Source organism: Gossypium hirsutum, chromosome D13, assembly GCF_007990345.1.
Source record: "Gossypium hirsutum isolate 1008001.06 chromosome D13, Gossypium_hirsutum_v2.1, whole genome shotgun sequence".
In the NCBI taxonomy this organism is placed as follows: domain Eukaryota; kingdom Viridiplantae; phylum Streptophyta; class Magnoliopsida; order Malvales; family Malvaceae; genus Gossypium; species Gossypium hirsutum.
This window is the reverse complement of record NC_053449.1, coordinates 28,042,201-28,063,999: the sequence shown is the minus strand read 5'-3', so window position 1 is coordinate 28,063,999 and position 21,799 is coordinate 28,042,201. Positions and strand designations below refer to the sequence as shown.

At 33.4% G+C, this 21,799-nt stretch overlaps 1 non-coding gene across 1 annotated transcript; it reads right to left on the bottom strand.

Annotated features, from left to right (window-relative positions):
- Positions 1-17,474: 17,474 nt before the first annotated feature.
- Positions 17,475-17,581, bottom strand: LOC121225800 (small nucleolar RNA R71). The gene has a single exon (XR_005923704.1). It is a non-coding gene; the product is annotated as a small nucleolar RNA R71 (small nucleolar RNA).
- Positions 17,582-21,799: the final 4,218 nt, after the last annotated feature.

Here is a 21,799-nt window from a genome sequence, read left to right as displayed (position 1 = left end):
CCCACTTTTTTGCATAAGTCTGTAACTATGTGGGGGAAGAAAACTCCCACTTTCTGGCCATTGGCACATCTTTTCATATTCTGGTAAATCCATTTCTCGATGCATTTTTTTTTTTGTAAAATATCATAAAGAAGAACCTTTAAGAAATAATTTATATTAGATACATTTAAAGCAGGAACAACTCATGCGCATAAAATTTGAACCCACGTTTTAGCTTCAGGAAACATTATGGCTTGATGAAAGGAGGTTGGGATGTTGGTACTTGGGTGATATTTCTATTCGCCCCTTCCTTTAGTAAAAAAGTTTATTATGTTATCCATTTCTATGTCTTGAACACACTCCAAATCAGTTTCATCAATAAAATCTTTTTCATAGCATGGGGCATTATAAAAGTCAAATAATTTGAGGGTTACTCACACTTCTTTCTCTCACACAGGTATCGTTTCCCACATATGACCTTCGGTATTTCTAGACTCTTGGTTCTGTAAAGATGCATAAAATTCTTGAACAATAGGGACCATAGCGATGTCTTTAGGGATCGTCCAGAAACGTTCCCAACTATGATATCTAACCAAAGGACATATTTCCTTAAAAAGAATCATTGATAGATCAAATCCCCTCTCTTGGATAAAAGTTTTCCATTGAAGTTCAACAAAATACTTTTCAACACTTCGGTTTGGAAAATTAGAGGGGCTCGAAACCATCGATGATTTCGGTTCATTAGTTCTTAAAACTTTTCTAGGAGACATGGTGCTTTAGTTCTCCTAACTAATGAAATATCAAGCAAGTAAGTTCAATGGAACAACAAAAGTTGAGTTAGGAACCCCTAACCTCGTATAAGTCATTAGATTCTTTGTCACAGTAGTTTGTTTGTTGTTCCCTAAGATGTTCCCGTTCTTTCTTGCACTGAGTAACCTTTGAAAGAAGAAATTTTCCATACAAATCTAAAAGAAAAAAAGAAAGTGAGTTTTAGGGTTTAAGGGATTTTAGAGGTTTTGGGAGATTGAAAGAGTTAAGAGATGTTTAAATAATTTAAGAATATGTATTTAGGTTATAAATTAGGTGTTTAAAGGTTAAAAATCAGGTAAAGTGGGGTTTAAATCGTCGGGTCAACCCTTGCGGCGATGTTGTGACATAGGGGTTCCATGTCGCAACATCCCTACCAGTTTACCGTAGTTGTGGCATCAAAGTTCGATGTCACAACACACTCTAGGCTTTTGGGATATCTTGGTATATTGACTGTGGTGTCGCGACACACAAAGTCCGTGTCACGACATCGAAAAGATGTTCTGAATTTCACTAAATCTGCTCTTGGTGTTTGTAAACAGAAAAATATATAGGATTTTTCCTATGTAAGTTATCACAGTTTTACTTAAATCTGTTGTCAAAACTAAGTAATTGTTTAATAAATTAATGAAATATGTGAAAATATGAAATTAGGACATAGAAATTATTAAAATGTGATTTTATGCTTTATTATATAGTTTTCATGCAATAAATGGCTTATTTTATATAATTTGAATATATTATATTTTTTAAGACATAAAGTAGGCCATGTATGACTAAATTAAATAATAAAATATAAAATTATATTTAATAATTCATTTTTAAATATTTCATTAATAAATTTGGGTTTTAATTAATTATTTAAATTGGATAAATTTTATTCTTTGGTCCTCTAACTTGTTGATTTATTCTGGACAGCTTTGATGGCTTTTTCGGATTACGAAACTGTCGAAATTGGAGACCAAGTCAACCCAAAATTCGGCTGCACATGGCTATCCATAAACCACTATTTGGTTTAATTGCACAAGGTCCTTGAAGAGTTGAAAAAATTAGAGATTTACCTGAAGGTTTGCACTTGACAGAGTCTCAGTCCTGAGTTGTTGTGGCACTCAAATTGACCAAAAATCAAGGAAAAATCAACTTAGTTTGCTTGATTTATGGCTGGCCACCCATGGAAGATTCTTCAAAGGATGAAAACTCCTATATTTAGTAAACTATCCCCCTCTCCTTACCTATAAATAAGACCCTCTCATTCATTCTTCAAGCATCCCACAATCATTCTTCAATCATCCCTCAAGCACCATTCTCTCTTAGCCTTTTCCATTCCCAAGCCTAGCATCATCTCTTCATAGAGATTTATGGCTGGCCACCCATGGAAGATTCTTCAAAGGATGAAAACTCCTATATTTAGTAAACTATCCCCCTCTCCTTACCTATAAATAAGACCCTCTCATTCATTCTTCAAGTATCCCACAATCATTCTTCAATCATCCCTCAAGCACCATTCTCTCTTAGCCTTTTCCATTCCCAAGCCTAGCATCATCTCTTCATAGAGATTTTAGGAATTAAGCCTCTTAAAGAACCCTTGGTCGGCCACCTTGGAGAACCATCAGTAAAGGAGCAAATCAAAGGAACGAAGGAATCCCGTCAGTCAGAGTCTTGAGTGACAGCCACTCTAAATTTGGTTTAATCTTTATTTTGTTTTCTTTAATTTAAAGATGATTGCCACGTGTTCTTTTTTCTTGTTTACAACAGTGTCAGCTTAGTTTTATTTAAGCTAGGATGATTGCTTTGATCCAAACAGTTTGGAGAACTTGTTGAAAGCGTACATGGCAAAGAATGATGCTTTGATCCAAAGCCAAGCACCAACACTGAAAAATTTGGAAAACCAAATGGTTCAGTTAGCTACGGAGTTACGTAATAGACCACAAGGAATCTAGCCAAGCGATACTGAGAATCCAAGAAACTTGGGTAAATAACATATCAAGGCAGTGGCATTACAAGGTGGTAAAATTCTAGAACCCCGATTGATTGATGTCGAAGGTAAGCCCGTTGAGAAGAATCAACCAATTGTTGAAGTTCCTACACCAAAGGAATCAGAATCTGCAAAGTCTGACAAGGTAAACCCTGACTTAGTGAATTTGGATATTTTAACATCTTCTTTAGATGTAGATTTACCTACTCAGAAAAGTTGTCTGGTTCAACCGAAAGTTCTATCACCTTTATAACCGCAAAGATTGCAGCAAAACAAATAGAAACAGGAGGTGCAATTCAAGAAGTTTTTGGATGTTTTGAAGCAGTTACACATCAATATTCCATTGTTGGAGGCTTTAGAACAGATGCCGAATTATGTAAAGTTTATGAAGGATATACTGTCTAAGAAGAAACGACTGAGTGAGTATGAGACTGTTGCCTTGACAAAGGAGTGCAGTGCATTTTTGCAGAACAAATTGCCACCGAAATTGAAAGACCCAAGAAGCTTTACTATACACTATAACATTGGTGAATCTTATTGTGGTAAAGCTTTATGTGACTTAGGAGCGAGTATGAACTTGATGCCTAAGTCTATTTCCAAGATCTTAGGGATAGGTGAAGTAAGACCTACAACTATGACGTTTCAGCTAGCGGGTCGATCATTAGCGTATCCCGAAGGAAAGATCGAGGATGTTTTGGTAAGAGTCGATGAATTTATTTTTCCTACTGATTTCATTGTCTTAGATTTTAAAGCAGACAAGGAAGTGCAAATCATCCTTGGGAGACCTTTCTTAGCCACAGGAAGAACATTAATTGATGTGCAGAAAGGAGAACTCACTATGCGAGTTCAAAATGATCAAGTAACCTTTAACATTCTTAAAGCAATGAAATTTCCCGATCCGACAGAGGAGTGTTCAGTTATGGAAGAGATAGAAACCTTGGTTTCTATGGAAAGCAATTTTTAAGAAGATCCATTGGAGAAAGCCTTAGATCTTGACCCTTTGGAGGATGAAGAAGGTGAAGAAAACATGGCTTTGATGGAAGCCAATCTAGGGAATTTCAGTCAATCCACATGGTTTGAATCTTTGGAGCTAGAAGTTAGAGAATTTGTGCAACCCAAATTGTCAATTGAAGAACCACTTAAACTCAAACTGAAGGTACTTCCTTCCAATTTGAAATATGTTTATTTAGGTGATTGTTCTACTTTGCTTGTGATTATTTCAGCGGAACTGACGAAAGATCAAGAGGCGCAACTAATTGTTGTTGTAAAGAAATTTAAGAAAGCAATTGGTTGGACCATAAATGATATTCGAGGTATAAGCCCTTCTTTTTGCATGCATAAAATCATTTTAGAAAAAGGTGAAAGATCTCAGATTGATGGGAAAAGAAGGCTCAATCCTATTATGAAAGAAGTTATGAGAAAGGAAGTGATCAAATGGTTAGATGCGGGAATCATTTATCCTATTTCAAATAGTTCGTGGGTAAGTCCGGTGCAGTGTGTGCCAAATAAAGGTGGAATCACGATTGTTGAAAATGAGCATAACGAGTTAATTCCAACGAGAACTGTTACCGGTTGGAGAATCTGTATTGATTACAGAAAGTTGAACAAAGCCACTCGAAAGGACCATTTTTCGGATTAGATGTTAGATCTTAAGGTAGTCATGTGATTCCGACATAAGCATGTGTTTACACGATTTCGGACACCAAGAGCTATTATTAGTGATGAAGATTATCAGTTTGTGAACAAATGGCTTAAGTGGTTGCTTGACAAATATGATGTGAAGCACAAGATTGCTACTGCCTATCACCCCCAGTCTAATGGACAAGTTGAAAGAGTGAATCGCGAAATAAAATTTATCCCTGAAATGGTAGGACACCCTAGTAGAAAAGATTGGTCTCGAAGGCTCAATGATGTATTATGGTCCTATCAAACAATATTTAAGACTTCGTTAGGAATGACTCCATATCGGCTAGTCTTTGGAAAGGAATGTCATTTGCCATTAGAGTTGGAGAATAAAGCTCACTGGGCTTTGAAGCAGTTGAACTTTGATCTTAAGCAAGCCGGTGACAGAAGGATGTTACAACTTGATGAGTTGGAAGAGCTGAGGTTGTTTTCCTATGATAATGCCAAAATGTTTAATGAAATATCAAAGAGATGACATGATAGTCATATACGACCTCACGAGTTTAAAGAATGTCAGAAGGTTTTGTTGTTTAATTCAAGGTTGAAGTTATTTCCTGAGAAGCTTAAATCCCGATGGAAAGGACCTTATACCATCTACTGAGTTTATCCTTATGGAGCTATTGAATTATACGAAAATTACGGAGGTACATTTAAAGTTAATGGTTAATGTCTCAAACACTACTGGGATGATAAAATTGAGAGAATTAAATCCTCACTCAAATTAGCAAACCCTTAATTTTTTATGAACTCATTGTGTAAATAAATAAATAATTAGAACTTATTTTCTTAATTTATTACATTTAATTAATTCTGCCTAAGGAGATTGGAACTTAAGCGGGATCACTGTGATCCCTTCAACCTTTCCTGAGAATTAATTTAATGTACTTTGTTAAGAAGAAATTTTCTAATTAAAATTTTTAAGTTTCATTTATTCAGTTTAAATTTTAAATTTTTATGTTAATAAAGGGGGTCAAATTCGGCCTAAGGACTAATCGTTTTTTTAAGATACAGTTTGAATTTGAGGCCCAAGACAGCAAAAAAAAGGGAAAAATCTATGCCTTGCTGTCACACCCATTACTTGTCGCCCAAGTAACTTTAATGTAGCTAAATTTTTGCTTCATGTTGCCCTAATTTTTCCCTATATAAACCCCTTTTCATTCTACTAATTTTCATATCCCTCAAAACAATTTTCTTACACCCTAAAAATCCTTAAATCTCCCTTTTGTGCCGTCAACGTCAAATCCTAAAAGAAACCCTAGTTCTTTTCTTTCTACTTTTTGCCGAAATTCCTTATTGCCGCTACAAAGAGATCACCGCCGTACCAACCTTGCTGTCACAAGGTTTTTGCCGTAGCAAGTTATTCCTACTTTGCCGATTTTTCTTTTCTCTCTTGTGCAGAAACTCTGCCAAATTTTCAAGAAAAGATACCATGTCTCGCAGAAGAACCAGATCTTCAAAGACTACTCCTAACAACTTGATTTTGATCGATGAAGAAGTGAAAGAGAGATTTGATTCAATCTTTAAGCATCAGCCTATGATGCCGAAAAAAGGTTTTAACTTGAAGAGTAATGATGTGATGGTTGTTCCTATACCAATTAGAAAGAAGATCAATGCTCTCAAGTGGGAACTATTTTGTGATGCTCGTTCACTTCCCGATGATGAACTAGTTCGAGAATTCTATGCTAGTTTGACTACGAAAGATGATACTGAAGTCATCGTTCCAAAGAAAATGGTACCTCTTACTTCTAAGTCCGTCAATGATTTGTTTAATTTACCTGATGTTGAAAAAGATGAGTACTACCCAATGACGAACAATATCAGTTGGGATTTTCTTCAACAAGTACTTGATTTTGTGACAAATCTAGGATCCCAATGGATTGTAAGAAAGTATGGGAGCCATTCTTGTCGAAGAGAATACTTAAAACCAGTAGCAAAGGTATGGTTTTATTTTGTTCGCTACAATTTTATGCCTATCTTACATAGTTCCACCATCTCGATGGAACAAATGCTTTTGTTATACACAATTTTGACAGAAAAGTCCATTAATATTGGGAAAATTATCCTCAAGGAGATTCATGATTGTGCTAAAAGCAAGGCAGGAAGTGCTTATTTCCCATCATTAATCACTTCACTTTGCTTAAGGGCCCGTGTTAAAACACAAGCTAATTTGAAGGGGCGATATGTTCAAAGATTAGTAGAGAGGGTGCATGAGCTGAATCAAGGCGAGTAAGAAGAGCCAACTGAGCTGGATACAGAGGAGTCAATAGATGGAATTGAAACTAAAGCTAATTCAGTCACAGACACTGAAGAGGAAGAATCTGATAAGGAACCGAACATTCCTGAATCAAGGGTTGAGCCAGAAGTAGAGCTAGTCAAGCAAGTGTTGAACCTGAATATACAACTCTTATGCTGACTTCTACAAGTACTTCAAGGAAATCGGAGTTGTTAATTTTGATGGATATGTGCAAGTTCATGCACAATCAACAACAAAATTATTAGAAATAGGCAAAAATTAAAGATGATTCAATTCAAAATATTTTTAAGAATATCTCTAAGACTTTTGTTCCTGAGTTCGCAGATGCTATCTTTGAGACATGGACGAAAAATGCTGACGATGCAAGTGGAGATGGAGCTAAAGAAGAAAAGAGGAATGAGTCAGAAAAATAAAATGGAGGATTCTTGTCTTGTTATTTATTTAATTATTTCTAGGTATTTAGGAATTTATTTCTTTCATAATTAGAATTTAATTTCTGCAAAATAAAACATAGCAAGCATGAACAACTTAACAGTTCTTTAGAAAGAATAAAGATTAAGTGATGTGGTAATGGGAATGAACATGTCTAGGATTGGGTTATTAGGAAGACTTGGTATTGAAGTAGTCTTAATGAGTCACCTCTCTTTCTTTACAACCCTACCTGGTGTTCAGTTTTCATTTATTACTTTGTTCTTGCAATGAGGACATTACTTCTTTTTAAAGGGGAGGTAAGGCAAATAAATTGCTCAAATTTTTAAAATTTTTTCAAGTATGTTTTAATCATTTCTTTCATAAGTATATTTTAATAAATAATGTTTAGAGATATTTTTGTTACTGAGATAGTTTGTATGCAAGTATTAATGATGATTTTGTCTAAGTGAAAGTATGTTATCAAGAAGAATGAAATGCTTGTATGATATTAGCCTTAGTAATGTTTGCCATGAAAACTTAGTTTCTTTTGAGATTTGACATGCATGAAGGTTTAGATCTTTAGAATCGACTTAGTAACTTTCTTGGGGCGAAATCCTAGGGGACATAAAAATCTAAAATGATATAGGCACTATTTCTTTGGATCGTTTGAGCCTTTTTGAGCCAACCTTATGATATTAGACCCTTAAAACTGTAATTTTGAGCTTAAATACTTGTTTTTGCAATAAACCTACATTATAAGCCAATTACCATTTTTTAAAATTATCCTAATCTTGTGCGCTTATCTTAACTAAAGTTGTCTTGGGAATCAACATTTGGGGAAATTTTCATAAAAATGTATGTGCTCATGCTTAAAAAAAAAGAGTGAAGAAAAGTTCGCTTAGTCTCTAAAAAGGAAAATGTATGAGTTTGAGTTCAAAATAAGTTTGGGGGTGTTCCAAAGGTTTACTTAATGGAAAAGGAAAAGGTTGTATTATGAGAAAACCAAGACAAAGTTAAAGGTTAAAATTTTTAAACTGAAATATCCCATCTCTTAAAATCCCTACCTTTAACCGAGCTCCATTACAACCTTATAAAAGACATGTTGATTTGATGATTATGTCACCTACATTAGTGGAGAGGAAGTCTTAAGTTCAACATATGAAGATCATAAATAAACCTTGTGATTGTTTGCTTGATTGACAGGAAATTATGTTGAATAAAGAATGTTATCTATAGCTTTGACATACATGCAAACTATGATTCATGTTGGCATATTTTGAAACTTAGTATAATTTTAAGGAATGTTTACATATGAATTACTTGTTAATTAAGAAGATTTATAAGCATAAATTTATCAATGCATGATTATGGGACAAAGATTGATGCTGCTTGTACATTAAGCAATTTTGCCTTAGCAAGATCTTTTGCTGTGCATAAACATTACTCGGAACGAGCAATGATTTAAGTTTGGGGGTGTGTAAACGGAAAAATATATAGGATTTTTCCTATGTAAATTATCACCTTTTTACTTAAATCCGTTGTCAAAACTAAATAATTGTTTAGTAAATTAATGAAATATGTGAAAATCTGAAATTAAGACATAGAAATTATTAAAATGTGATTTTATGCTTTATTATATAGTTTTCATGTAATAAATGACTTATTTTCTATAATTTGAATATATTATATTTTTTAAGACATAAAGTAGGCCATGTGTGACTAAATTAAATAATAAAATATAAAATTATATTTAATAATTCATTTTTAAATATTTCATTAATAAATTTGGGTTTTAATTAATTAATTAAATTGGATAAATTTTATTCTTTGGTCCTCTAACTTGTTGATTTAATCTAGATAGGTCTGATGGCTTTTTTGGATTACAAAACCATCCCAATTGGAGACGAAGTCAACCCAAAATTCGGTTGCACATGGCTGTCCATAAACCACTCTTTGGTTTAATTGCACAAGGTCCTTGAAGAGTTGAAGAAATTAGAGATTTACCTGAAGATTTGCACTTGACTGAGTCTCAATCCTGAGTTATTGTGGCACTTAAATTGACCAAAAATCAGGGAAAAATCAGCTTAATTTGCTTGATTTATGGCCGACCACCCATGGAAGATTCTTCAAAGGATAAAAACTCCTATTTTTAGTAAACTATCCCCCTCTCCTCACCTATAAATAAGACCCTCTCATTCATTCTTCAAGCATCCCACAATCATTATTCAATCATCCTTCAAGCACCATTCTCTCTTAGCCTTTTCCATTCCCACGCCTAGCATCATCTCTTCATGGAGATTTTATGAATTAAGCCTCTTAAAGAACCCTTAGTCGGCCACCTTGGAGAATCATCAGCAAAGGAGCAAAGCAAAGGAACGAAGAAATCTCGTTAGTTAGAGTCTTGGGTGACAGCCACTCTGAATTGGGTTTAATCTTTCTTTTCTTTAATTTAACTTAAAGATGATTACCATGTGTTCTTTGTTCTTGTTTAGAACAATTTAGACTTAATTTTATTTAAGCTAGGATGATTGCTTTGATTAAATAATATTTATTTGATTCATGCTTATAATGTTTGTGCCTCAATCGATCATGTTTTCAATTAAAATCAAGTTTGTATTTCGTTCATACGTGATTGAAATGCACTTGAATTAGCTGAGAGATCCTAACCAGACGACGGCTAATGCACGTATAATTGAAATGTCCATGCTCAATTTAGATCCTAACCCAATTAAATTGTAGGTTGCATAACAACTCTAACCAAGCTCTGTTATCTGCATAGTTTTTAGATTTGTGTGATTAAATTGTTTCAAACCTAACACATCTCTGTTATCTCACAGGAATGCTAAGAAACCCTTAGTATATAAGGATCAGTAAAATGTGTATTTACTAAGTAAAAGATTCTGAAAGGACCTAATGTGGTTTCCAAACTCATGAAAGATCGAGTTTCCATGGAATGTTTTTCTGAATGTTATTAAGCATGTTGATAATAAATTGAGTTTAATTAAAATAATTGTCCTAGTTTATTTATGTTATAATTGCTGCAAATTGTGTTTAATTTTAATAAAACATATTTCATTCATATAGTTAGCATACTTAGGATAATTTGCATTAGGGATCATTGCATTTAGCTTAATATATTTTAATCACCACTTCTCAACTATATTGTGTTTTTATTTTACCAAATTGTTAATATAATTTTACAAATTAAGTGATTTAGCACAAGTACAATCCTTGTGGAGATGATAACTCGATACTTACTTATTACTTGATAACTACTGTGTACACTTACACAAACCTACGTGTTACAGTGTTAAGACACGGGGCTACCGTGTTACGGCACTAGCTTTATTTTCACCTGAAATTCCAATTTCTAGAGTGTTATTTTTTTTATAAAACATAAAAATAATAAAACTTAAAACCTAAACTAAATAGTTAATTAATTATACAATAATTTACAAAAAATGAAAAATCAATTCAAATTTTTTAAGTTTTGCTATTGGATTCATCTAACAATATTATTAATTCACAGATGGACGATTCTTTAGTTCTATCTTTATTAGCCCATCGTCCGTTGTGCCACTCCACCTTTGCTGCCTTACCCTTTTCGTTAAACTTATTTTTTTATCTGCACACATTAAAGGAAATACGTCCCTTGACTCAGGATTATCAGAAATAGATAATTTATTACAATGTTCTCTTGACTTCCTTCTACTTCCATCATTTAATTGGTGACCACATTTGAAAGTTTCAGTGTCACCATTGATTTTAATGGTTAATGCATTTTTCTCTAAATCAATAGTGAATCTAGAACTAGCTATGAAACGTCTACCCAACATGATGGGTATTTCTCGATCTTCTTCAAAATCTAGACCCATAGAGTTTGTCGGGATGATAAAGCTGCGCACTTTGACTAACACATCTTGTAGTACTCCTTTCCGGATGTACTAAAGATCTGTTGGCTAGCTGTAGTTTTAGCTGGGTATTTTTGAGGTCCTCTAACCCGAGCTTTTAAAAAATAGAGGCATTAAATTAATACTAGCTCCTAAGTCGCACAGAGCTCTATTAAAATGAATGCTCCCTATATCTATAGGAATAGTAAAACTTCCTGAGTCTTTCAATTTTTGGGCAACCTGTCTCGAAATAATAGCACTATAGGAAGCACTTATATTAACTTGTTCGCCTACATTAATTTTCCTATGCCTAGACATAATTTCATTTAAAAACTTGGCGTACTTAAGAACTTTCTCAATTAATTCGATCAAGGGCAGGTTAACATTTAACATTTTGAAGAAGTTCAGAAAACTTACAACCTCATCTTCATCCTGCTTTTGCTTTTTTTCTAATCTTGAAGAGAATGGTATCTTTACAATGACAGAATATTTAGGTGCTTCTTTCTCTGGCTCAACTACCATTACAATTGCTTCCTTTGGTTTAGGCTCATGATCAGCTTCTAGGGGCTTCTCTTGAAGATTTTTATTATTCTCCATATTTGCCTCCTGCATTGGGTTTTTTAGGCTACTCAGTACTTTACCTAATCAAAACATTATTGCTTTCACGTGCTCCTCCCCTTCCCTACGAGGATTATTTTCCGTATTACTGGGAATTCTTGTGCCAATGTTTCTTTTGATATCCCCCATCATGCTCATCAATTGGCACATCTAATCTACAAGTTTAGTCAATGTCTTTGTTGAACCGGTGTACACAGATTGCACCTGCTTCACATTTGTTCTTATTGACTGCATCTCCTATTGGATTCTTTCTATACGTTGACCACATACAGTAAGGTCACTTAGGTTGGCCTTTTCTCGAGGTTTTTACAAATAAGGAGGTTGATAATTAATGTTTTTAATTTGGTTGAAACTATTACCCCTCATTGGTTTCCTCCCCATCTCAGGTTCGAGTGGTCTCTCCATCAAGGATTGCATATATTTGAATTGGGATTTCCACCCATATTCTTGATGTAGTTCACATCTTTGGTAGGATTATCAATATAATGGAAGAGTAGTTTATCTCCTTCATAGATGTTCGGTGCACCATTTTCAACCTCTTTTCGATTGATTTGTCCAATAATTGTTGGTATCTATCATTTTTCTAGACAGCCTTCACCGTAGGTGGTCTTTGGCCATATGTATGACATTCTATTGGCCATTGGTAGGAATTTATTGCAATACTTTTAATTAGCTCGTACATATCTTCGTACGTTCTATTCATCAAGGCTCCTTTTACTGCTCCATCTAATCTGGACCTTGAATGTACATCCAACTCATTGTAAAAATTTTGTAGTCGTAACCACTTAGGTAATTCGTGGTGTTAACACTTCTGAATCAACATCTTGAAATTCTCTCATCCTTCGTGAAGGCTTTCTCCTTCTAATTACTTGAACATCAAAATTTCCCTTCTTAGCTGGACCGTTTTGCTAATAAGGAAGAACTTTTGTAGGAATTTTCCTGCTAGTTTGTCCCATGTCATGATCGATCTTGGTGCTTGTGAATCTAGCCAAGAAAAGGTGTTATTGATTAAAGAAAAGGGGAATAACCGAAGACAAATAGCGTCATCAATGAACCCATTATATTTTAAGTTATCACAAAGCTAGAGGAATTGTTTTAAATGCTTACTCGAATCCTCTGTCATTGTTCCTTCAAACTGTAAATTGTTTTGAATCATCTAGATCATAGCTGGCTTTATTTCAAAATTATTCGCCATGATAGCTGGCCTCGTTATGCTCCCTTGAACCATGTACAAATTTGGCAACATATACTCTCTCAGACTCCTCCTGTTACGTGCATGTTTATATTTGCGGGTAGCTGTGATGGTGGTGGTGGATCTTCTAGATTGTTAGCCTTGTCAAACAATGGGTTCTCACATGGTATGTTGCCTACGGCAGGTGGTGGATCTTGAATCTACTGCTTCTGTTGTTGTTGTCGACGATTTCTTTAGATTATTTTCTCTGGACCTGTGACTGGCTCTATAGGTGTTTCCCTACTACGAGTCATACACTAAACCCAAAAAGATAAAATTTGCAAAACCAGGGAAATTAAAATTGTAACTATAACCTAAAAATTTCCTAATTGTTCTATTTGTATGTGAAAATGAAAACTACTATAATGACATTGCCTCTTCGACAATGTTGCGAACAACTTGACTACTGTAAACTGAAAAATATATAGGATTTTTCTATATAATTCATCACCTTTTTACTTAAAATTGTTGTTAAAACCAAGTAATTGTTTAATAAATTAATGAAATATGTGAAAATATGAAATTAGGATATAGAAATTATTAAAATGTGATTTTATGTTTTATTATATAGTTTTCATGCATGAAATGGCTTATTTTATATTAATTTAAGCATATTATATTTTTAAGCTATGAAGTGGGCCATGCATGATTAAATTAAAGAATAAAATATAATGTTAGATTTTAATAATTCATTGTAAATATTTCATTAATAAAATTGTGTTTAATTAATTAAGTAAATTGATTAATTAAGGTGGCTAAATTAATTCATTTGGTCCTCTAAACTATCTGCTATTTTTGAAAGGTCTGAGAGTTTTCTTCTAATTGCAAAATTGTCCAAAGTGAGGACAAAGTCAACCCAATTTTCGGCTGCACATGGTTGATTATAAACCAATTTTCTCCTTCATCTTTATAAAACCCACGTGAGTCTCTTCATCAAATTTTTAATTTTTCGTCCATTACATTCCAAAGCCCTCTTATTCAATTTTGATTCCCAAACTTAATTCCTTAGACTTCTATCATTCCCAAGCCAGAACTCTCCACCGTATTTCAAGAAAAACATCCAAGAACACCATAGATTTCTCCATTATTGAATTTTTGGGTTTTTCAGGTTTTTGATCAAATACTCGATTTTTTTTCCAACAAAGGTAATGATTCGATTCCTAACTAGTTTTAAATGTTATCTAGTCCTTAAAATTGAACTTTTAGCCATTAAATCACATGTTTTAAATTAAAGCCGATAATTGGGTCACTAATGGTGGATTTCACGATTTTGGGTAAAAACTTAGCTTCAAAGTGTTTTTCAATTAGTTTTGACATGATTAGATGATTTCTAAATATAATTTAAAGTTTCGTTAAATATTTCCAACATTTTAATGAATTTTCGTGAAAATTACCATAAATATGTTAAAAAATTTGATACCATGAATTGAGTAATTTTGAGTAGTTTAAAGGTTGAGAATCAGTCATAGGTGAATAACAAGATCAACAAAATTAATTTTAGGCAAAAAGATTAAGTATAGACCAAGATAATTGAAATTCAAGTTTGTTATACCGAAGGCTTCGAGTACATGAGAATTTAGCTTAGGCTTGTGTTTTGGTTGTTTGAAATGAGTCTTTAACTAATTGTTGATTGTGTTGTTGTGTGATTTACTTGTTGAAGCTTTAGAATCATTAGGACCTTCAACAGGTAAAGATAAAGGCAAGGAAAAGCTAGTTTAAGCTTTTAACAATTAGGCGAAAGTGTGATTGGTGAGTGTTTGGAATGGTTACTTGTAGACACAATTAATAGTGTTAATTGGGAGCTTAGGAATAGCCTAAATCCCTATCCTAAGTTCTGAGTGTAAGCTTTGTATTCCCCTTGCTTTATTTTGGCAATTTTGCGATTATGTGAATAATTATTAACTGAATATTATGAAATGATATTGTGATATGAAACATTTGTGATGACTATTGTGAATTGTGTTGTGTTGTGGGCTTGATATGCATGCCAAATAATAGTGATAATAATATGCTAGTAATGAAAATATGTAGTGAAAGTGAGCGGAATTTCTGTAAGTATATATGTGTTGAATTGTGGAATTTCATATTATTATGACAGATAATATGTGAGAATACTTGTATGTGATATATGATTGGAAGCACAAAAATATGTAGACTTTTTCAGAACATTTTGAGCCCTAATTCATTCAGTTTCAAAGTAATTTTTGTCAAAATTCACACTTTAATTATAAAATAATTAATTTGCACTTAAATTATTAATATATTGAATTTTAATTATTTTTATAATAAATTTTCTCAAATTTGGTTTATTTTCAACACTTTTGCACAAAAGGTGAAAATTGGCTCGATAGAGACCTCTACAGGCTTGAATCATTGGAGAAATTTTTGCATCGAGTGAACCAAGAGCAAGGCTGAATATTTTACTAGCCAAAGAAGGTGCAAATTATGATTATTTTATATATTTTATATTTAATTTTTATCCAAAGTTAATTGTGTTAAAAAATACTAAAAAGCCTAAAGGAGAAAGTGGCCCAATATGCTAAGAAGAGAAGACTGATCCACCAAGCAAATTGGCATCCCAAAACCATCCAATATGCTGCCCAATCAGCTGACTTTTTCTAATTTTTATGCTTGCAAAAGAACCCTCAAATTTTCCTTAAACTCCATTCACACCCCTCAACTTTTCGTGCCTTCAAACTTTTGCCCCTAGCTTAAAATAGCAAGTTTGAAACATTCAAACTTGCTTGTTGCATGGCCTGCAAAGGAAAAGTGTGTGGCTGATAATTATTTTCTATTTTTAGCAGCCATTCACACCTATAAATATCCACCTTTGCTACCTCATTCAACAGACCTTCATTCCCACACATCTCTCTCTCTTTCACTCAATTTCTTTCCTTTGTTTATCCTTTTTTCTTGTTCATTCCCTTTTCGATTTCCCTCTTGAAAAAGAGCTTTCTTCCACCTTGGAATAGCATTATTCAATTGTTTGTGGAGGCCTCAGTTCAATAGAACGAGCAGAGAAGAAGATGAGCGCACTAGTCTGGCTTCAGAGAAATACTTGATTTGCTTCCTAGTTCTCTTCTCTTTAATTTTCTTATTTATGTTGTGATTATGAATATGAATAATTGTTGTGTTGTTGTTCTTGTTCTAATTAAAATGAGTTAAATTTAACTTGTTTTGGATTGATTACATTCTATCCACTTAAATTATTAAAATCATGTTTGTGTTGTTATAGGCCTTGGTAAGTGGTTCAATTAAATAAAATCATGCTTATGTTATACTTGCATTATAAAATGTAAGGTAATGAACAAATTAATTATTAAACATATTGAAATTGTAATTAATTGACACAATATTTAATTGGTGCATGTTTAATATTCTAAGGTAGCTGGGGGTTAAATTAGTGACAATATTAAACGATACATTAGCCTTTCATAACTTGCAAGATTATTGTGATTAAATTGTTTCAATATAAAATATATTGTTACCTCACTTAATCTTATATGTTCTTATAAGAATTGATTAATTGTTTGAATTGACATTAAGAAATGTTCAAGAGATTGGTTAATCTAGTAAGTATGTATGTGCAATGGTTAACAAATTACCAAGTTGCTGTGAAAATATTCATAATAACATGAAGATGGGTTTAGTAATTCTAAGTTAAGGAATGTAATTGATCTAACACAATTATGTCATATTGATTAAAACTCATCTTTTTGAAATCGTGCATTGGAATTTTTACTTTTTTTATTTCTATAACTTAGTTAATTTTTAGTTTTTTAAATCACTTAATGAAAACAAAATATTTTTTCCACTGCCAAAGTGTTTGATTTACATTTCATAAATATTTTCCTTTCAGAGTCCCTGTGGGTACGATAGCTTGACTTTTACTTGTCACTTTATTACTTGCTGCGATTGTGTACACTTGCACATTTTTGTCGTTCCAAGTTTTTGGCATCGTTTCCGGTGACTTTTTTAAAAGACATTATTTGTGAAATTGTTAATTCTGCATTTGGGTATTTTTTATTCTGTTAAATTTTAATTCCAATTTTTTTTGTGTTTGTTTCAGGTGTTTATGAGTATTGAGAAAATTATTGACTTATTCCATGTAGACCCTAAAATTGAAAAGACTTTCATACAAAAGAGAAGACAAGGGAACCAAAGGAGGACTGAAGAGATGAAATTCGAAAATCAAAACCAAAATCAAAGAGGAGCATTCGCTTATAGTGCTCACAATCCGATCATTGTTGCCGATGGGAGAAATTGTACCATTTGACAATATGCCATTCCTCTCTTCAACAAGCTCAATAAGAGTATAGTGAGACCTGAAATTGAGGCACTGCAATTCGAACTAAAGCCAGTCATGTTCAAGTTGTTGCAAAATATGAGTCAATTTAGTGGGATGCCTAGTGAAGATCGACATCTTCATCTTCGACTGTTCATGGAAGTGACTCATTTAAACTAGAAGGGGTAACCAAGGAAGCCTTGAGACTAAGATTATTTCCATACTTCTTAAGAGATAAAGCACAAGTGTGGTTGAACTCCCTACCATCCGGTTCCATAACTACATGGCAAGATTGGGTTGAACGTTTCTTAATGAAATACTTTCCTCCATCTCTGACCAACAAGATCTGAAATGAAATCCCTTCATTTTAGTAACTTGACGAAGAATCTTTATATGAGGCATGGGAGAGGTTCAAGGACTTATTACGAAAGTTGCATCATCATGGCATCCTTACTGCGTTCAAATGGAGATTTTCTATATTGGTATCAATAATAATATTAGAATGATGGTGAAAGCTTCGGCAAATGGATTCCTTCTTTCTAAGTCTTATGACGATGCTAACGAGATTATTGGAAGAATTGTCAGCAATAACTTTTAGTGGCCAACCAATCGAGCAACCTCAGAAAGACGAGTAACAATTGTACATGAAGTTGACATACTTGCTTCTTTGGTAGCCCAGGTATCCTCTATGTCTTCTATGCTTAGGAACATAACTGTTAATGGTTTCAATGTTAATCTGACAGGTCAACAGTTGAACTAGTTTGAGAATATTTCTTATGAATATTGTGAAGATGACCATTTCTTTGAAAATTGCCCATCAAATTAAGAGTCAAAATTTTACATCGGAAATCAGAATTGGAATGGTCCACAATCAAATTCTTACAACACTTTATGGAAAAATCATCCAATTGCTCCATGGAGTAATCAATGGGCGGAACATGGCCACTCTTCTATGCCATTTCAACCAAATTATCCGCCAAAATATTCTCAACAAGTGCAACAACCCCCACCAACTGAATCTTCAAGTAATCTTGAGAATTTGATGAAGGTGTACATGGAAAAGGATGATGAACTAATCCAAAGCCAAGTAGCAACATTAAGAATTTAGGAAACCAAGTGGGACAGCTAGCCAATGAACTTAGAAGTAGCCTCTAAGGTATTTGGCCAAGCGATACAGAAAATCAAAGAATTTTGGGCAAAGAACATTGCAAAGAAGTCACTTTGCCAAGTGGAAAGACATTGGAGCCGAAGGTGGTTGAGGTTCAAGATGAGCCTATTGTGGGTCAAGACAAAGAGGAATTTCAACCGGGTGTTGAAACTCCTGTTTCATAGAAGTTAGTTTCAGTGATCCTTGATGCAGTAAAATCTAAAGTAGTTAGTTTTGATTATCTAACACCCTTGTCGGATGCAGAAAAATTTCCACAGAAGAGTTGTCTGAGTAAAGCTAAGATTCTACTACTTCCATATCCTCAATGATTCCAAAAGCAGTAAAAGGATACTTAGTTGAAAGAAATCTTTGATGACGAGGTGACTTTTAATGACTTCAATTCTACTAAATCCCCAGATATAGTTGAAGTCTGCTCTGCTATTTCCAATATGGAATCGCTGGCTTCTACAGAATTAAAGCTCAATTCTTTAGATGATTGGTTAGAACATATTCTACTGGAGGATTCACCAAGTGATGATGAATACAAGGAATGTTTAGCTTGGTTAGAAGCAAATTCGAAGGAGTTCACTCAAGAAGTTCCACTTGAATTATTAGAGTTATCATCTCAGGAGTATACAGAACAAAATTTGTTGATTGAAGAGCCAGTTGAATTAGGACTGAAGATTTTGTCTCTTTATTTGAAATATGACTATTTGGGTCTGCTTCAACTTTACCTGTCATTATTTCAGCTGATTTCACCAAAGATCAAGAAGAATAGGCACTTCTAATTTTGGAAACGGACAAGAAGGGTATTGGATGGATTATTTCATATATTTGAGTCACAAGTTGGAGGATTTGTAGGAATTACAGGAAGTTAAACAAGGCCACCAGGAAAGATCATTCCGGGTTTTCTTTCCCTAATAAGATGTTGGATAGATTTAATGGGAAAGAATATGATTACTTTCTAGATGGGTATGGTTGGTATGACAAATGGCCATTTGACACAACCATGGTCAATGACGATCCTGAATAAAATGGAGGGAGTGCTCTTCACTTTCTCTATTGTTATTTTATATTTTTAGTTTTTTTTCTCATTTGAATAAAATGGTAGACTAAGATAAAATTTTCTTTGGGTCATTACAATAATTAAAATTATGCCTAGGAGATTGGGACTTAAGCAGAACCATCCATGGCCCTTCCAATTTTTCTTGGGAGTTTAATTTAATGTAATTTTCTGAAAAATGCTTTTCTAAGTAGCTCGAAGAATTTAAGTCTTTGTTTTGTTAAATAAAGGGTCAACTTTTAACCCAAGCACTAATTTCTTTGATTTATTTTAGTTTACTTTTAGAACAAGAGCTTAGGATAAAAAAAGGAGCTGTCATTGGGCTTAAGGCACTACTAGGAAGGGAAGTATTCAACCCTTTTCCGCACAAACCTGTAGCCCTTACCTTGCTCCACCGCCACTCTTAAGTAGCTCCGTAGTGCATCTCCCTTAACCCTTAATGTCACAGTACTTAACTCCCTGAACACCTTTATTCGAAGCCACTAACCATCGTACCTAAACTATCCTTAAAACCGCCACCCCTCCAACTCTAAACCTTACCCTCAGCTACGCACCCACCTGCCCAAAACTAAAACCACCCTTAACATATTTTCTATGTCCGATGTCGAGGGTCCCTTTATCTAACACCAATTGATGAAGTGAATAGTTTGATATAATGGATATGCTGCAACACATATAGTTGCAGCAATAAGCTTACTGGAGATACTAAAAAATACAGGATGACTGTAAACTGAAAAATAGATAGGATTTTTCCTATATAATTCATTACCTTTTTACTTAAATTTGTTGTTAAAACCAAGTAATTGTTTAAAAAAGTAATGAAATATGCAAAAGTATGAAATTAGGACATAGAAATTATTAAAATGTGATTTTATACTTTATTATATAATTTTCACGCATAAAATGGCTTATTTTATATTAATTTGAGAATATTATATTTTTAAGCTATACTGTGGGTCATGCATGATTAAATTAAATAATAAAACATAAAGTTATATTTAATAATTCATTTTTAATATTTCATTAATAAATTGGGTTTTAATTAATTAAGTAAATTGATTAATTAAAGTGGTGAAATTATATTATTTGGTCCTCTAAACTATCTACTATTTTTGGACAGGTCTGAGAGTTTTCTTCTAATTACAAAACCGTCCAAATTGGGGACCAAGTCAACCTAATTTTTGGCTGCACATGGATTTCATAAACCATTTTTTTGTTTAATTATACAAAGTCCTTGAAAAGTTAAAGAAATCAGAGATTTTCCCGAAGATTTGCTGATGATCGAGTCTTAGTCCTGAGTTGTTGTGGCACTCAAATTGACTAAAACTCAGGGAAAAATCAGCCATCTTTTCTCAATTCATGGCCGACCACTCTTGGAGGAAGTTTCAAATGATGGACACTCCTATTTTTAGCAAATAAGCTTCCTTGCCTCACCTATAAATAAGAGTTCATTTCTCACTTTTTCAATCATCCCTCATCCCATCATCTCTCACTCATTCATCATTCTCTCAACTCTTTTAGCTATATTTCCCCTTCATCATCCTTGCATAAGGATTTTAGCAATTAAGCCTCTTAAAAAACCTTTGGTTGGCCACCTTGGAGAACCATCAGCAAAGGAGAAAAGCAATGGAGCGAAGGAGCCTCGTCAGTCAGAGTCTTGGGTGACAGCAACTCTGAATTGGGTTTAATCTTTCTTTTCTTTAATTTAATTTAAAGATGTTTGCTATGTGTTCTTTGTTCTTGTTTATAACAATGATAGCTTAAATTTATTTAAGCTAGGATGATTATTTTGATTAAATAATATTTATTTGATTCATCCTTATAATATTTGTGCCTCAATCGATCATGTTTTCAAGTAAAATCAAGTATGTATTTTGTTCATACGTGATTGAAATGCACCTGAATTAGCTAAGCGATCCTAACCAGACGACGTCTAATGGATGCATAATTGAAATGTGCATGCTCAATTTAGATCCTAACCCGATTGAATTGTAGATTGCATAACAACTCTAACCAAGCTCTATTATCGGTATAGTTTTTAAATTTGTGTGATTAAATTGTTTCAAACCTAACACGTCCTTGTTACCTCACACGAATACTAATAAACCTTTAGTAAATAAGGATCAGTAAAATGTGTATTTACTAAGTAAAGTATTCTGAAAGGACCTAATGTGGTTTCCAAACTCATGAAAGATCGAGTTGCCATGGAATGTTTTTCCGAATGTTATTAAGCATGTTGATAATAAATTGAGTTTAATTAAAGTAATTATCCTAGTTTATTTATGTTATAATTGTTGTAAAATTATGTTTAATTTTACTAAAATCTATTTCATTTAGTTTGCATACTTAGGATAATTTGCATTAGGGATCATTGTATTTAGTTTTATATATTTTAATCACCACTTTTCAACTATATTGTGTTTTTATTTACCAAATTGTTAATATAATTTTACAAG